General features: G+C 38.0%; 1 protein-coding gene across 36 annotated transcripts in view; it reads left to right on the top strand.

The window, feature by feature from the left end:
• Nucleotides 1-18490, top strand: part of NCOA2 (nuclear receptor coactivator 2) — a 295898-nt gene that overhangs the window by 136264 nt on the left and 141144 nt on the right. For 2 of the 36 annotated variants that reach the window (XR_010141187.1, XM_063726681.1), the window contains exon 1: nt 6548-12190. The exons of the other annotated variants lie outside the window; for them this stretch is intronic. The gene's annotated coding sequence lies outside the window, so the exon portion shown is untranslated. Of the gene's footprint in view, nt 1-6547; nt 12191-18490 lie in introns of those variants that run through there. 36 annotated transcript variants of the gene reach the window in all.

Here is an 18490-nt window from a genome sequence, read left to right as displayed (position 1 = left end):
TAGAGCCTCACTGTGTTGCCCAGGCTGGTCTTGAACTCCTGGTCCTTATCCCAGATTTGAACTCCTGAACTCTTAGCCTCCCAAAGCAGTGGGATTATAGGTGTGAGCCACTTCACCTAGGCCCCCCATCACTATTCTTTTATGGCAAGTATGTTTGCAGTTGTCACAAGAAAGTCCTGCCCAGGTTTGCTTTAGAATATATGAATTCAACTTGAAATATTATGCTGCTATTAAAAATTATATTGTCAAAGGCTGAACCAACAAGGAAAAATACTTTCATGGTACTGGTAGGTAGAAATGGTAGGATTTAATTTTATATAACTGATTTTAAAAATTACATTTTTGTTACAAAACTCTTGGAAGTAAATATATCACATAGTGTATATAGTGGAAATATGCATGTCCTCCCCCCCTTCACTTTTCCTTACTTTCCACACTTTTTCTAGTAACCACTTTCTGTATTAAAATAATAAACTTGAGGGAGAAAAATCTATAAATATTTATCTTTGCAGACTAGCTGCGGAGACAACTGAGGAAGTTGTGTTTATAATTTTTCAAGCTCAAAAGAGCCTACTAACCAAAATGATACTTGCTCAGTCTTATTAAGCATTGAAAGTATATTTATAGCTTATTACTCCAATAACTAGCGTTACTGTTACTCCATGTTAAAAATGCAGGATTTGTACAGAATTCATGTTAGGTGCTTTTCTGTTTTACTTGTGCTAACTCATTTAATAACAAAAACCCGTGAAGCAGTAGTGATGGTTTTTGCTCTTGGGGCCTGAAAATATTAGTAATTTTTTTAAGTTAACATAGCTAATAACCAGTGCAGCCCAGATTTGAACTAGTGTCACACCAGAGCCTATAATCTTAAGCATTATATAGTAATTACCTAAATTTTATGTTATGGTATAGAAAAGGTGACTTAGAAAGAAAAATAAAGGGAACAATAGTCAAATAAAAATAGTCAAACTGTACCTAATGTAAGATTTTGCCTGTAAACTGAATGGTAAATGTACACATTTCTGTTTGTTGCCATGTCATGTAAAAATGGCTAGACTGAGTATCATTAAATTTAGAGGGTATATGAGGAGCCCTATAATGTAGGCTAGATGGTCTACTTGAAATTATCTTTCTGGGGTGGACGTCAAAGATGGGCAGTAGACTTCTCAGGTAGCTGAAACAGAGAGATAATGAGAGATTTCAAGCCACTGTGGATTAAGAGAGATGAGCCTTGTATATAAAGACAATGAGGATAGAGACCAAATTGTGGTTTAAAATATGAGCTCCAAATGAAGGTCCCAAGGGTAGGCTCCAAATTGTAGTCAATCTAAAATTGATTTTAAAAGCAGCTGCTTCTCTTGTGGGCAACTGCATCCAGCAGGAGCAGCAGGGATTCCTAACAGAGGTTGATAATTCTTCTGAAAAACCAGGTAGGCTAGCTAGTTGATCAATAATGAATTCCCACGTATCCTGCTTCAAACAGGAAGTCAAATATGAAAAATGATTTTATGAAAGAGGAATTCAAAGTTTTCTTGATCATATTTATTATAATTAGCAATTTTGTTAATTTCTCTATTCTTTTCCAAATCCCATTTTCATTGGTGCTTTTAGCAAGGTTATAAATACCTAACGTTTGTGCCTTATATGATAAATAGAATAAAGACATTTTAAAAATATAATTTTATGGCCTTGAGATTATTTAATATGTAATTCAAATATTTTAATTGGATATTTGAATATTTCTGTAGGTATTCCTTTCTTTCATTTACTAGTCAAAGACAGCATTTCCGTCACCTAGCAGAAAGGAAATGGATCTTCCAACCTGGGTATCATGGCGAAATCCCATCTCTACAAAAAAATAAAAAATAAAAAATTAGCCGGGCATGTGGACGTATGCCAGTAGTCCCAGCTTCTTGGGAGGCTGAGGCAGGAGGATCACCTGAGTCTCAGAGATTGAGGCCTGCAGTGAGCTGTGATTGTCACTGCATTCCAGCCTGGGTGACAGAGCAAGGCCGTATCTCAAAGGAAAAAAAAAAGAAAGGAAACAGATCTTTATTAGCTCTTCTGGTGGGAAGTGAGGATATTGGCATCTGTTGAAAATAACCTAGTAAAAGTTTGTTGGATTCATGAATGAGTGTGAGGCATGCTTCTAGCACAATAAAATAAGTCTTTTTCTGATTTACTTATGCCTCATAACAGTCATGAACATCTTCACAGGTAGGTGTAAATATTCTCATTTTATGGAGATTAATGTACAAAGAAAGTAATATGGCCAGAGGTGGTGCACAGTGGAGCCCAAGTTCCACACAGACCTTCTGACTCCAAGTCCATTTTTCTTGTATAGATGTATATATACATCACAAGAAAATGCTGTAATTGTTCAAAGTTCCAAGGATAGGCATTGATTATTTTGTGTCAAAAAATTAGAAGATTATAACTTATTTCAAAATTCATTTAGCCAGAGAATGTTGAACCCTAAACACAAAGTACTATGTTATTTCCCTGTGGGATAAATGAACTCCTTGTCTTTAAGAAGCACATAATGTAGTTGAGGTTGACATATACATTAACAAAAAGAGCAAAACAGTATTTAATTCATGTGTAGTATATATGTAGGCATTCTGTGAGTGCCCCTAGAACTGTGTCTCCTGTCACATGCTAGGCATCCAATAAATATTGATTGATTGAATGAATGAGTCTAAATTAGAGTGTATTGGTTAAGGAGGGATTTATGGATTAGATAAGACTTGTGTGGCAAGGTCTTAGAAGACAACTAAAATTTAGATACCGTGAGAAAGGTGGTGTTAGAGAGGATGGCATTCCAAACAGGAGACACAGGATGACCAAAGAAGAGGTGAGAATGAGCAAAGCCCATGCAGGGCTTTGAATAGAGCAGTTTGGCTAGAGGGAGCCATTTGTATAGAGTAATGGAAGGTACAGTTAGAAATAACAGCTTTGAGCCAGGCTTAAAGACCTTTACATGCTAGATTAAGGAGTTTTCATTGTATTGTTCAGCAGTGGCTGCTGTCAAAGAGTTAAATTCCAGGAGCTAACAAGTGACATTACCAAAGTAACATTTTATGTAGATTGATTTGCTCTTGAAGCTGGGCATGGTGGCCTGCACCTGTGGCCCCACCTACTCAGGTGGCTAAGGTAGGAGGATCACTTGAGCCCAGGAGTTTGAGGCTGCAATGAACTGTGATCGTGCCACTGTGCTCCCACCTGGGTGACAGAGCAAGACTCCATCTCTTTTTTTGTTTGTTTGTTTTTGTTTTTGAGACGGAGTCTAACTCTGTCATCCAGGCTGGAGTGCAGTAGCGTGATTTCGGCTTACTACAACCTCTGCCTCCTGGGTTCAAGCGATTCTCCTGCCTCAGCCTCCTGAGCAGCTGGGACGACAGGCATGTGCCACCATGCCCAGCTAATTTTTGTATTTTTAGAGATTTTTATATTAGGGATGGGGTTACACCATATTGACCAGGCTGGTCTCAAACTCTTGATCTCGTGATCCCTCAGCCTCCCAAAGTGCTGGGATTACAGGCGTGAGCCACCACGCCCAGCCGACTCCGTCTCTTTAAAAAAACAAACAAAAAAACAAACAACAACAACAAAAAAACTGAAGTTTCTGGTTTGCTCTTGGTACACAGGGTGAATTTGGAAATTGGAGAGAAAATAGACCAGAGGTGAAAAGACTAGTGAGAGAGGCTATGCGTTGGTTCAGAACAGTAGGGATGGCGTTCCAAATGGACTGAGTGTCTCTGACATCAAAAAGATTTGTCAGAACCTGATTACTGATTGTTTTGAAGAAGAGAAAGTCAGTTTTTTTAAAAAAAAATAGAATTATATATAGGATAATAGTCTTAAAGTTGTTCTCTGAGAACTAGTATCTTATTAGTGTGTTCTAATTGAGAACTGCCATGCTATGTCATTCACTTAATCTGGATTTTAGTTTTTTGTTATTTTTTACCAGTTGAAAAATATAACGTTTAACTGTTTCAGCTCGTGCTGCCATAACAAAATAGCATAGACTGGGTGACTGAAACAACAGACGTTTATTTCTCACAGTTCCGGAGGCAGGGAGTTTAAGATCATGGTGCCAGCATGGATCCCAGTGAGAGCTCTCTTCCTGTCTTACACAGGGTGGCCTTCTTGCTGCATCCTCACATGGCAGGGAGGGAAAGAAAGAGAGAAGGGGAAGTCTCTGGTTTCTTACATGGACACTAATTCCATCATAAGGATCCCATTCTCATGACCTCCTCTAAACATAATTACTCCCTAAAGACCTCACCTCCAAATACTATCACATTAGGGTCAGGACTTCAATTTATGAATATTGTGCCCCATAGACGTTGAGTCCATACATGTAATTTTAAGCCCTTTTTGGATTATTAATATCATTCTCTTCTTTTCTTAGAGTTAAGTGCTATCCAGAATTTATTGTGTATTATACCCATTTAAAAAAAAAAGTTTACTCTTTGTGTATTTGTTTATAATATTTAGTATTTTTTAGGTTTTAAAGCTCAGTTAAATAGTATACTATTCATATTATTCTGCAACTTCTTTTTTTCCTGTAACATTGTGGGGTTTTTTTGGTGATAATATCCATGTAGTTGCAAGTCAGTCAAATGTTGTGCAGTATTCCATTTTGTGAACATATACAATTTATCAGTTTTTCTCTTGATCTGCATTTAGGTTGTTTCTAATTTTTTCCAATTTCAAGTATTCCAGCAGTGAACATTTTTGTTCATGATACCTTACATAGATGTGACAGTTTCTTTGGGGTATTACCTGTGAGGGTAATATCCCTAGACTGGGTTGTATGTGATTTTTAGCTTCATTGAATATTTTCAGTTTATTCCAATTTACATTGGAGCCTGAAGTATATAGGTTGACATTTGGTATAAGACTTTGTTGTTGTTGTTGTTAAGAGATACAGTCTCATTCTGTTGCCCAGGCTAGAATGCAGTGGCACTATCACAGCTCTGGGCAGCCTATAACTCCTGGGATCAGGGGATCCACCCACCTCAGCCTCCCAAGGAGCTGATTCTACAGGTGTGTACCACCATGTTCAGCTAATTATTTTATTATATTGCCCAGACTGGTCTGAAACTCTTGGCCTCAGGCGATCCTCCTGCCTCAGCCTCCCAAAGTGGTGGGATTAGAAGCATGAGCCACTGCACTCAGCCAATACTTTTTTTTTTTTTTTTTTTTTTTGAGACGGAGTTTCACTCTTGTTGCCCAGGCTGGATGCAGTGCAATGGCGTGAGCTCGGCTCACCGCATCCTCTGCCTCCCGGGTTCAAGTGATTCTCCTGCCTCAGCCTCCCGAGTACCTGGGATTACAGGCAGATGCCACCACGTCTGGCTAATTTTATATTTTTAGTAGAGAAGGGATTTCTCCATGTTGGTCGGGCTGGTCTCAAAATCCCAATCTCAAGTGATATGCCCGCCTTGGCTTCCCAAAGTGCTGGGATTATAGGCATGAGCCACCACGCCTGGCTTACTGTTTTTTTTAAGACTTAATTTTTGATAACATGAGGGGTATGAAATGGTATTTCACTATTCAGTTTCATTATGCATTTTCTGATTACTGTTGAGATTACACAGTGCACAGTGGCCATTCTGATTCCTTCTTCTGAATTGCCTGTTAATATATTTTGCCCATTTAGCTGTAGGGTGATTTTTTTGTTTTTTTTTTTTGAGATGGAGTCTCACTCTGCCGCCCAGGCTGGAGTGCAGTGGCACGATCTCGGCTCACTGCAAGCTCCGCCTCCCGGGTTCACGCCATTCTCCTCCCTCAGCCTCCTGGTGATGTTTTTTATATTGACTTACAGATATTGATGTGTGTTCCAAATACTTCAGGTGGAATTTTTAACCCTTGGTTAACTAGCTCTGTTACTATGATAGAACTCTATATCAGATCAACTTTGGTGAAAAAGATGATCTTTTTTTGGAAAAAGGATCATACCACTTACATGAAATGGAGTAATCTGTTTGGTCCCTGCAGTTGTGCACCCTTATACGTGGTTTCAGTTATCTACGGTCAACTGTGGCCCAAATTTATTGCATGGAATATTCCAGAAATAATTCATGAGTTTTAAATTGCATACGGTTCTGAGCATTGTGATGAAATTTCCCGCCATCCTGTTCTGTCCTGCCCAGGAGGGGAATCCTCCCTTTGTCCCTCATCTCCACACTCTATGTGCCACCCATCCGTCAGTCACCTAGTAGCCGGCTTGGTTATCAGGTCGACTGTCTAGGTATCGCAGTGCTTGTGTTCCAATGACCCTTATTTGACTTAATAATGGCCCCAAGGCACAAGAGTATTGATGCTGGCAATTCGGATACTCCAAAGAGAAGCCGTAAAGTGCTTCCTTTAAGTGAAAAGGTGAAAATTATTGACAAAAACAATCATAGGCTGAGGTTGCCAAAATCTATAGTAATAATAAATTTTCTATTCTGAAATTGTAAACAGTATATTGTTATAATTCTATTATTAACTATTGTTGTTAATCTCTTACTGTGTCTAATTTATAAGTTAAACTTTATAGGTATTTGTGCATAGGAAAAACTGGTGTATATACAGTTCAGTAGTATCTGTGGTTTCAGGCATCCACTTGAGGATGAGGGGGCTACTGTACTTCACTTCCCTAAAGATAAAAGAAATACAGTCTCTATTGCATCAAGGCTGAAATTACAGCAGCCTTCTCAGGCCTTCTTGCCTCATCCCCATTGACCACCAGTGTTTTTTTAGCACTTGTGTCCACTGGCCCCCTTGTCCTTCCTCTATTAAATGTCCAACCTGTTTAAAAGTTGGTATTCCACTTGTTGAGAGACCTGGCCTTGCCTGGCAGCATGGGTGCTTGATTTTGCCTTTGAATCTTTCCCACAGCAGTCCCAGCCAAGCTCGTATTTGGGCTATGATTCAAGGAACTGCAATTAAGAGTAACCCTGATTCAACTTTCCCATCTTCTCTCCTCCTTGTAAAGGTACTTTAAGGTGTGTAAGTTTTAAAAATCCATACGGTAACTCCTGTAGGACCAGAGGACTGGACATGTTGATTATCCTGTGCATGTGCTTAATCATTAAAATTATATGAAAGTTAGTACAGTAAATATGATAATAGTTAAAGAACCAAGTGAGACTCTGTGTTTGAAATCAAGCTTTGACACTTACTGTAAAATGGGGGATACTATAAATATCTGCTTCATAAGGATGTTGTTAAAGGAGATGTATATAAAGTGTTTACCATTAGGCTTAGCACTTAATAAGCACTCAATAAATATTTGCTGGTCTCAAAATTAATTTGAAGCTTTGATATTGAGAAGGTATTAGAGTGTGAGGTGCTTGCTAATTTTTTGTATTATAATTATTTTATAATATCTTCTATATATACTGAAGTTTTACATTTTTAACTTATTTTACATGTTTTCCTAAATGAAGACTTAGATTTATCTCAGTGGTTGGCCATCATATTCACTGTTTGCTGTATCCACTTTTTCCCCCTCATCTGGAGCATGCCTACCATTTTGTACTTTGAGCATGCCTACCATTTTGTACTTTTTTAAATTTTTTTCTATAAAAGCATATTGTCATATAAGCAAGGGAGAGGGTTAGCTTTGGAGAGTCACCTTTTATGTAATACGCTGTTTTTATCTTTACTATCACTTATAATAGGGGCTCGGGTGGTGTGGCATTTCCCAGTAAAATGTCTGCTTTGTTCACTCACTAGTTTATGTTTCAATAATTATTGTGATTATTCCCTTTTTTTGGTAAGCATTTTGTAAATGTTTTAGTTGTTAATCATTTTTTAGCTAGAAACTTTTACTTGACAGTCCATTTTTTAAGGAATAGATTCCCTATTAAAATCAGTGTTACTGTTCCTGCTTTTAAGGAAAACAAATTGATAGCCTTTAGTATCTTTAAGAGTAGAACATGGGTGTTAGTGTACTATTCAGTAATTTTAAATTGACTGTATAATTGTGCTTGTGATAGTTAACCCTAGAAGTTGAACAGTTATTTGTTCATTACAATGTTTAAAGCAAATGGTTAGGTATGTGCCTACCTTAGCCCCACATGTAGATAGACCCTTCATCCTCATTAGGCTCTACCTTGTTGGTTTAGAGTTAAAATTCATTTGGAAGTTTCAGGCCAAGAAATAATACATTTGAGATGTTAAAGACTCATTTCCAGCCGGACATGGTGCCTCATGTCTGTAATCCCAGCACTTTGGGAGGCCGAGGTGGGTGGATTGCTTGAGGCCAGGAGTTCGAGATTAGCTTGGGCAACGTGGTGAAACCTTGTCTCTACAAAAAATTTAAAAATTAGCTGGGCTGGGAGATCGCTTGAACGCAGGAGGTCGAGGCTGCGGTGAGTTGTGATAACACCACAGTTCTCCAGCCTGGGTGACAGACCGAGACCCTGTCTCAAAAAAACAAAGTAAAACCCAAAAACTCATTTTCGTTATCTAAGCATATATTCATACATTGACAGCATCTAAGCTACCGGATAATGGATCTTTATTTGATTTTGCTTTAACTTTGTTAAGGAGGGTTATGGTTCTAACTTTGTTTCCTGGTAGTGGTGTTGAACAGGAAGGGATGAGTTAGAGGAGTTGTCTTGTTGTCAGATTTTCTTTACACTTTGTATTTGACTCATCCTGCTGACTAAAAAGCCTTGTGTTTAACACCGAATCAGGGACTCAGTACAGTGAATTTGTTCTTTATTCAGTCATTTTAATTTCTATTTACATATGGCATAGTGATTCCCAGTCATGAGACTTTTATGTGCGAGAGCTCTCAATAACAAAACACAGAAGTTTGTAATAACATTTAGTATAAGGATTGAGTTTTTATTGAGTGATTCTTAATTTTATTTAATCATTGCTTTGATAATATTTTTTCAACTGAAGTTTGAGGTTAAGTGTCTAAGACTCTAAATTCTATTTCTAGTTTTATATATTTAAATCATGGTAAAGTTTTATGTACATAATTGCTGTATATATATTTCTTCATCTAACATTTTACAAATAATAGTAATTTCTCTTCCATGTCTTTTAGTAATAATTATTTTTCTGTATGAAACCCTTTATGATTCTCTGCAATAAAATGTTATTGAAGTATAACAAAATAATTATGACTACCATCAAATTTAAGTTTACATTATGTACCAAGGTATCATAATAAGTCCTGTAGGGAATACGAAGATGAGTAATAGAATCACTATGCTGGTCTATTTCATGTTTATAATATACGTAGGGCAAAATAAGTACATAGACAGTAATAACCATGATATAACATGAATAGTTTTCTACTTTTGTGTCCTTATTTCCTGATACAGGCACATATTTATAGACTGACCAAAAGGCTCAGTCAGTAGTCCAGTGGTTTCAGGGGATTGAGAGAGAGGGGAAGGTCTCACTTGTATGAAGCACTTAAGAAAGGCCTTCTGAGGCAGCAGCTATTGAGATAATAAACCTTTGAGGGTCAGTGAGGCTTAGATAGGTGGAAGATGGAAGGAAAGGTCACTCAAAGTGGAAGGATGGAAAGCATGAGCAGTGATCTATCTGCATAAAAATGTCAGGCCAAGTCAAAGAATATTGCACACAGTATGAGTTTGGTTGGAATGCGGACTATACAGCTAGGGGAATATTTGATGGACAGAGCTAGGGAACTGGGTAGATTGCAGAGGCCCCTGAATGCCAGATCACTGTTTTGATTTCACAGAGAGTAAGAAAAAGAGAAGTGACATTTATTGAGTTCCTACTATATGTTAAGAACTATGTTAGATGGTTAATATAATCACGTTTAATCCTCAAATCAGTACTGTACAGTAATTTCTAGCTCCATGTTACACATGAGGGAATTGTAACCTAATAACTTGGTGCTAATTATAGGATAGATTGAGTAAGGGAGAGACCTGGCATGAGAAGAAGTTATTGGTGGTGGGGTTACTGAAGAGAAAGAAATCTTGGTAATTGTAGAGGGATTGGAAAGAAGGTGATGTGATGAAGAGAAACTGCAAAAGTAGAATCTAAAGGTCTTGGAAATTGATTGGATTTGAAGATTGAGAGAAAAAAGGAGTTAAAAAAAATTTGCTGGTGACTTATGAAAAGTAGCAGATACAGATTTCCTGTCTCCTCTCTCCTGGGGAAAAAAAAATAGCAGAAAACTTCCTCAGAAAGGTGAGGAGTTCAATTTTGGATACATTTAGGGAGATATGTTTATGAGAGCTTGAAAGTTGGGTACTGTAGTAGCTAAGGTAATATCCTGAAGCTACAAATGAAAATTGGGTCTCATTTACATGGATATGATCTTTGATACTGCATCAGCAGACAAGATTTCAAGGAGCAGCTTTGTAGTGAGAAGAAAGGGCAAGGATGTTATTCAAGAAACGCCCATCGGGCCAGGTGCAGTGGTTCACACCTGTAATCCCAGCACATTGGGAGGCCGAGGCTGGCGGATCACTTGAGCTCATGAGTTAAAGACCAGCCTGGGCAACATGATGAAATCCTGTCTGTACAAAAAATATAAAAAATTAGCCGAGCATGGTGGTGTGCCTCTGATCCCAGCTACTGGGGAGACTGAGGTGGGAGGGTCACTTAAGCCTAGAAGGTGGAGGTTACAGTGAGCTGAAATTGTGCCACTGTACTCCAGCCTGGGTGACAGAGCGAGACTGTGTCTCAAAAAAAAAAAAAGGAAAAGAAAAAAGACGTGCTCATCTTTCTTTTTTGCTGTTGTTGCGGAGGTGGGGCTCAATGACAGGGAGACGCAGATCCAAGACAGATCAGGAAGGTAGGAAGGGAGAAGCAAGATAGTGCCAGTGTCATTGAAGCCAAGGGACAACAGGGAAAAAGTTTTCTGATAGAGGCCAAGTTGTACAAGACTTCAGAGAATGGCAGGAAACTATAGTCTCTGTGTGGTTCTCAAGGGCCAGTGACCCTATAGCATTTGGAAAGGGGCGGGGGTGGTTTTGGCAGTAGCGATGTGAGGTGTGCTGCCTTAGTTTAGCAAAGCACAGGGGAGGCCCCGACGTCCCCATCTCAAATGTCCACCTCCTGCCCTCTTCTCTAATCCTCCTGCCTGCTGCTCTTCCTCCTTAGCGCTTATCATCATCTTACATACTATGTCTTTTCCTTATTTATCTTGTTTATTGTCTGTCTCTAGATTGTTAGGTCAGGAGGGCAAAGATACTTATCTGATTGGTTTGCTGCTATATGCAGTGCCTAGAACAGTGCCCTACATTTAGGAAGGACCCCAAGGAATGGTTCATGAATAAATGTATGGCAATTATAGTGATTTGAATAACTGACCTTTCTCCTTCAATATACTGTAAGCTTCTTAAATGGAACTGAATCGTCTTTGTAACCCTAACAATGCCTTACATGTTATTGTAGCTGATATATAAAGTTTTATTTATAGCAGCATCAGAAGGGAAAAACCAAGGATTTGGGACTCAACTGGTCTGAGTTTAAATTTCTTCTGTTCTTACTAATTTGGCCCCAATTAAACTACCAGACCTCTCTCTGAGCCCTATTTTCTTTAGCTGTAAAGTGGACTAAACTAGTACCTCTGTCATAGGGCTGTTGAGGATTAAAAGATGTCGCCTATCAGAGTGGCTGGCACATTGTTTGTGCCCAGTAAATAACTGGTGTTTTGCAGTCTTTCTACTCTGTAACCTTAAGTAATTTACTTCACTTCACTGTTTTTTCATCTCTAAAAGGGGAGGATGAAACCAATCTCATGAGATTTGGAGGAACCAATGAGACAGTAGGCACAGGTGCCCTTTGTTTTTGTATCGTGATTGAGAGTGCAGACTCTGGAACCAGACTGTATGAATTCCAGTCCTAACCCATTTACTTTAGCTTTACTTGACTTTTCTGTGCCACAGTTTCCTCATGTGTAAATTGGGAGACATAGCAGTACCAGCTCCATGGTACTGTGAAAAAAATGGATGTGAATATTAATAAAAAGCTTAGACCAATATTTGGCATATGGTAAGCACTAAAAGTGTTTGATTTAAAAAATAATAAAATAGTGTGCCTTTATTGCTTTTTTCTTTCTCTTCAGTCTGTCAAATGGTATAAAGAATGGGGCACCTTTACAATGAAGTTGGCCATGTTTATGTTGGAAAATATAATGAAACAACAAAAACAATACTACTGCTTCTTCATGGTTTGACCTGACTGGGTAAGGCAGCTGTGGTCTCAAATCTTCCATGCAGCGGCACTGTAAAATCTGTCCTTTAGTCCCTGTTCTTGTCAGGATTCACTTACTTCTAGCAGTGGCAGCCTGGTTGAGAGCTTGTCTTTGAAAAAAGGTTTTGTCACTTGCAAATCTGCCTCCATTTCCCTGCCTCCCATTCTGTCAGCTGGTCTCTAGGAATGGTTAGGAATGTAGTTTGAGTAGAAGCAGCAAAATTAGAGGGACAGGTGGTGAGTGGCTGGCTGATCTGGAAACCTTCCTCTCTTGCTAGGGAAGGTTTTCTCTAGTAGCAGTAACAAAACTCTTAAGAACATATCCTTAAATGTGTCTCTCAGTTCTTTAATTCTGTCAAGGATAAAAGGTTTCTGTATGTAAAGAACCACAGAGCTTATTACATCACTGAGGACTTGGCTGAATCTTTATTCACATCCAAAACAGACTTAGGAAGGAAAGGTGGCTGCTTCAAGTCAGCAGATTCAGCTTCCATTCATGTAGCAAGCTGCTGTTGCAAAAGCTGTTGTGTGTAGATCTTCTTTCCATTAGCAGAGGTTCTACTGGATCTTCTTTGTGTGTAATTCATTGTTATGCCTAATCTGCCCCTGACTCTCAACCTTGGTGCTGGGATGGCAAGCATGCTTCAATCTCTGGTGCCAATTCCTATTGATTATAGTGATTGTGTGGAGTGCTGTGTTGAGGAGAATTGAGAGGCCACATACAGGCTTAGAAGTTATTTAATTGGCAATGTCTGCTGTGTGAGGGGAGAGGAGGTAACCACAGCATATGTGTTGTGTATGTGCCGAACGTGATAGATTCCACGATAGGGCTCACCCTTGAGAGATTCAAAGTCGCATTTTGTGTCTGTGTATTTTTGTCTTTGAATTAGTATGTACGTATTACTGTATTACACAGTAAAATATAAATAAACTGGGAATTATCAATTAGCTTGAGTTATATAGAATTACCTATGTATGCTTTTCATGGCTTGCTTAAAGCATGGATCTAAATTATTATTAATTCTTTCATTTCTGAAATAAAATTCTCTACACTTCTCTACACTTTTTGTGAGTTTCTCTTGTTTAGTTGATACATGATTCTGATCTCCTGTTTTTTAAGTTTGGCAAAAAATACTCTTAAATTCTTGGGTAATTTCACTTACCAAACTACTGACAAATTAACATGAGTCACTTGAAGCCTTGGGCACACAGCAGGTGGCTGTGACAGACTCGGGGGTTCCAATCATTGTAGAACAGACCAGACATCTCTTTTCTTGAGGAATGGTCATGTGTCTGTTGCCGCTTGGCTTCTCTCCTCATGGGTCAGAGGTAATCCTCAGTTTAACCACTGAGGTATAAAAGTATTTTTTAAATTTTATTTTATTTCCTTCTTGTGAATCAAAGTAAGTCTTTCCTAATTTGTCAGCTGACAAAGAATACTCTTTCATTGAGTGAGAATGTTGAAAGTATAAGCAAAAATTTGAGAGGCACTTTTTACATTTGCTAAGTAAAGAAATATTTATATTAGACTTTTCAAAAAAGTATGATAAAATATACGTAAAATTGACCCTTTTAACCATTCTTAAATGTATAGTTCTGTGGCATTAAGTGTATTCACACTGTTATACAACTATCAACAACATCCATCTTCACAATTTTTCATCTTCCTTTACCGTTAAACACTCTACCCATTAAACTCTAACTCCCGATTCCTACTTGTCCCCACCCCCGCCCACCCCTGGTAACCACCATTCTAATTGCTGTAGCTACTTAAAGATTTGACTACCTCATGTAAGAGGAATCATACAATCTTTGTCTTTTTGTGACTGGCTTATTTCACTTAGCATAATCTTCAAGGTTCATTTATGTTGTAGCTGGTGTTAAAATTTCCTTTTTATGGCTGAATAATATTGTATTGTGTACCACATTTTGTTTATTCGTCTGTCAATGGACACTTGAGTTGCTTTCACCTTTTGGCTATTGTGAATAATGCGGCTATGAACATGTGTTCTTACATCTATTCAAGTCCCTGCTTTCAGTTCTTTTGGATACATACCCAGAAGTGGAATTGCAGGATCATATTTTTTGAAAAATTTTTGTTTTCCACAGTGGCTGTGCCATTTTACGTGCCATCAGTAATGCACAAGGGTTCTAGTTTTTCTGCATCCTCACCAATACTTGTTATTTTCTATATTTTTGATGGTATCGATCCTTATGGGTGTGAGGTAGTATCTTATTGTGCTTTTTATTTGCATTTCCCTAATGATTAGTGATGTTGAGCATATTTCCGTGTGCTTATTGGCCCATTTGTATGTCGTCTTTGGAGAAATACGTATTCAAGTCCTTTGCCAGTTTTTAAATCAGATTGCTTGTTTTTTGCCATTGAGTTGTAGGAGTTCTTCATATATTCTGGATGTCAATCCCTTATCAAATATATGGTTTGCAATTTTTTTGCCTGTCCCATGGGTTGCCTTTTCACTCTGTTGTTAGTGCCTTTTGATGCCCGAAAGTTTTTAATTTTGATGAAATCCAAGTTATTTTTCTTTTATTGCCCATGCTTTTGGTATCATATATAAGAAATACCAAATCCCATGTCATGAAGTTTTTCCCGTGTTTTCTTCTAAGTATTGTTTAACTTTTACTGTCTTACATTTAGATCTTGTAATCGTTTTGAGTTAATTTTTGTATGCGTAAGGTAAGGCTCCAACATTATTCTTTTTCATGAGGATATCCAATTTTCCCAATACTATTTGTTGAAAAGACTATCCTTTCCCCATTGAATGGTCTTGGTACCCTTGTCAAAAATCATTTGACCATATATGTGAGAGGTTTTTTTGTTTTGTTTTGTTTTTTTTCTGGGTGGTATTTGACATTTTAAGATTAAGTTCAGAGTTTCATCATTTCTCAATGATATTGCACACTTCCTAACTATTGTCCCTAATTCAAGTATCATTTTTGATACATTTCTACTCTGGCATTCTGATTATGTTTTCTAAGTTTTGCCTGCTCTTCTATTTTCCCTCTTTGATTATGAGTCCCTGGAGGGCAGGGATTTTGTTCTGGAGACCTAGTGCCTTATGTGTCATTGGTACTGAATATGTGTTTGTTGGATGAAATTAACTTAGAGCTAAAAAAAGAAAGAACTAGAAGACATCAAGTTAGGTATAAAAAGTACTTTTCCATTATTATAAACTATTACTATGGCTTATGGGCCTTTAAGGAAATATGTCTTTTTTCTGCTAATGGTATTTTCCCTCTTTTCCCATGCTTGCCACTGTGACTGCAGTTATCACCCTCTTCCTTGCAAGGATAAATAATCTTCACAAAAATTTGACAGGAAGACGAGAATAAGTAGAAAACAGAAGAAAGGAAAGGAAAGGTGAAAGAAATCAACCTCATTCAAAAGCATTTAACAGTACACTTGAAGTTGAGTCAGAACAGGCTGAAGGTGCTAAGAAGCAGTGATATGCTGTGAGAGATGCAGTCTTGCAGACAAACTTAAAACACATGTTCCCTAGCACCTTTTGTCACAAGTGTCTATTGTGCCTGTTGAAATTTGGAATAGATGAATAATTAATTATTTGCCTCAGAATATAACATCTTTACAAAGAGTAGCTTTTTGTCTTTGACAGTTCTGTTTATATGGTCAAATCTGCGAATAAATGAAAACATTAATTAGCCTAATCTTCATCAAAGTAGGCTGTCCAAAAAAAGACATAAAAACCTTAATACCAATGACCTGTGTAATATTTGATACATTGAGGAGCCAGGTTTCTCCAGGGCCCTAACGTGTGTGATTGTCACTTTCTTTTGACTCTATTTGGGAAAAGTTAATACATAGGAGAACCAGAGTTAAGGATGGAAAGAAGTTATGTAGGGCCATTAAGCCATCATGGTCAAAGCATATGTTGTACCCTGAAAGTTCCATTCCCTCTAACATTTTATTTTGTTTTAATTTATTTTTTAAAAATAGATACAGTGTCTCACTATGTTGCCCAGGCTGGTCTTGAACTCCTGGGCTTGAGCAATACTCTGACCTCAGCCTCCCAAAATGCTGGGATTACAGGCGTTAGCCACTGCAGCCAGCCACTAACTACCACTACTTAAGTAGTATGATCTTCTCTCTGCTTTCAGTTACTTTTTGACTTAATAACAGTTTGGGAGATTCTCCTTACTTAGTACGTAAATGAGTCTAAAGCTAGGCACATTCAGCCCTCCATCTTTGCAGGTTTCACATCTTTGAATTCAACTAACCATGGATCAAAAATATTTTTAAAAACCAATAAAAATAGTACAAATTTTAAAAACAACACAATATAACAATTATTTACATAGCACCTTGTATTAGGCATTATAAGTAATCTATAAATGATTTAAAGTCTGTGTGTAGGTTATAAGCAAATATCATTTTATATCAGGGACTTGAGCATCTGAGGATTTTAGTATCCGCGGGAGGTCCTGGAACCAATACCCTGTGGATATAGGGAATGACAGTACCGGAAAAGTCTAACCAGAGACCATGGTTATCCAAGTCTGAGAATTTGAAACGGATGACTTTGAGAGTCCTGGGACAAGATGGCTCTCACATTCTTTTTAGCCCCTTTTAAAGTTCTAGTTGTTCATTAAAACTGTCAGAGACTTATTTGGGAATAATACTAATCTCAAAGAGCTGGATTAATAGTGAATCAAATTCTTATGATCTTTCTCTGAGGCTTTGGCAGTTTTGGAAGCCCAGGGTTTATAAGGTATAACCTGGATAGACCACTAGGGTTCTCATTAACTCTGGTTAACAGATGACTTAAGAATTTCAGTTTTAACCTAGTGATACTCACCTGACTTCAAGGAGTAAATACATTTTTAAAGGCGACTTACTTTAGAGTGGTTTACAGTGCGCTAATTAGGAAGAATTTAACTCAGTCATTTCAAGCCTCTGAAATCCTTGGATGAAGTACAAATGCTGAGATGGAAATGTAGTATGCTATTTGTATATTATTCCATTTCATGAAGTGGTAACTTGGCAGAGTCGTATTTAGAAGTGATTGCACTCTATAGTCCTTCTCCTCAGCCCTCTTTTGTGTGGGTATAATCTACTGCAGTAGTATCATAGACATTTATGCACTGCTGTTTGCATAAGCCTTTTATTGGAAATAACCCAACAAAATAGCAGTCTCTGCTAGCTTAGCACAGTTGGGCCTTTTCTAAGGCTCATTTTCCTACACATCAGAAAAAAAATCTCTAGTTGATGTTAGTGGGATGATACCCACAAGCAGGAGATTCAAAGATGGCCCTTTTCTTTATCCCTGGCTCACCTGAGGAAGGAGGTCAGAGGCCCAAGTGACTTAATTCTATGCAGATCTATGCCTAATGGAAACAATAAATTCAAATGGGCAGTATTACTTTTTCCCTTACTATCTTACTATTTATGAAACATATTTCTCACTGCATTTAAAAATGTATTTAACATATAGATTATTTCATGATATTTTATCAGGTTTTAAAAATCTGATACTTAGCTATAGTATGGAATTACAGTGCTAATGGGTTTATAAATTAATATTACAAATGACTGAAAAGTTCACACTCTGCAACTTGTTAAACACGTCACCTTCAGAGCTTATCTTATTTTTAATTAATAAATATGTGGTCATAGTGTATAAAGAAGAAATCTTTGTAGATTAAAGATTTATCACCTTTTGGTACAGTGGACTCTGTTTTTTAACATTTGTGTTATAGAAATTTAGAATAGTATAGTAAACTTCCATGTGCCCTTCATACCCAGCTTCAGAAGTTACATAAACATTTTTGCCTTCTTTTTGAAATGGGGTCTCGCTGATGCCCAGGCTGGAGTGCAGTGGCACAATCTCAGCTCACTGCATCCTCTGCCTCCTGGGCTCAAGTGATCCTCTCGCCGCAGCCTACTGAACAGCTGGGACCACAGCGTGCCACCACGCTTGGCCTTTTTTTTGAGACAGGGTCTCACTCTGTCAACCAGGCTGGAGTGTAGTGGCACAATCATGGATCGCTGCAGACCTTGACCTTCCAGGTTCAGATGATCCTCCCACCTCAGCCTCCTGAGTAGCTGGAGCTACAAGTGTGTGCCACCACACCTGCCTAATTTTTGTATTTTTTTGTAGAGATGGGTTTCACCATGTTGCCCAGGCTCATCTCAAACTCCTGAGCTCAAGTGATCCACCCGCCTCTGCCTCCCAAAGTGCTGGGATTATAGGGCATGAGCCACTGGTGCCTGGTCTTTGCCATGTTTTTAAATGATGAAAACGACATTACTAAAAGT

This window comes from Pongo abelii, chromosome 7 (genome assembly GCF_028885655.2).
Source record: "Pongo abelii isolate AG06213 chromosome 7, NHGRI_mPonAbe1-v2.0_pri, whole genome shotgun sequence".
Lineage (NCBI taxonomy): Eukaryota > Metazoa > Chordata > Mammalia > Primates > Hominidae > Pongo > Pongo abelii.
Note: the sequence above shows the minus strand (reverse complement) of the source record. Positions and strands in the feature narration are given on the sequence as shown.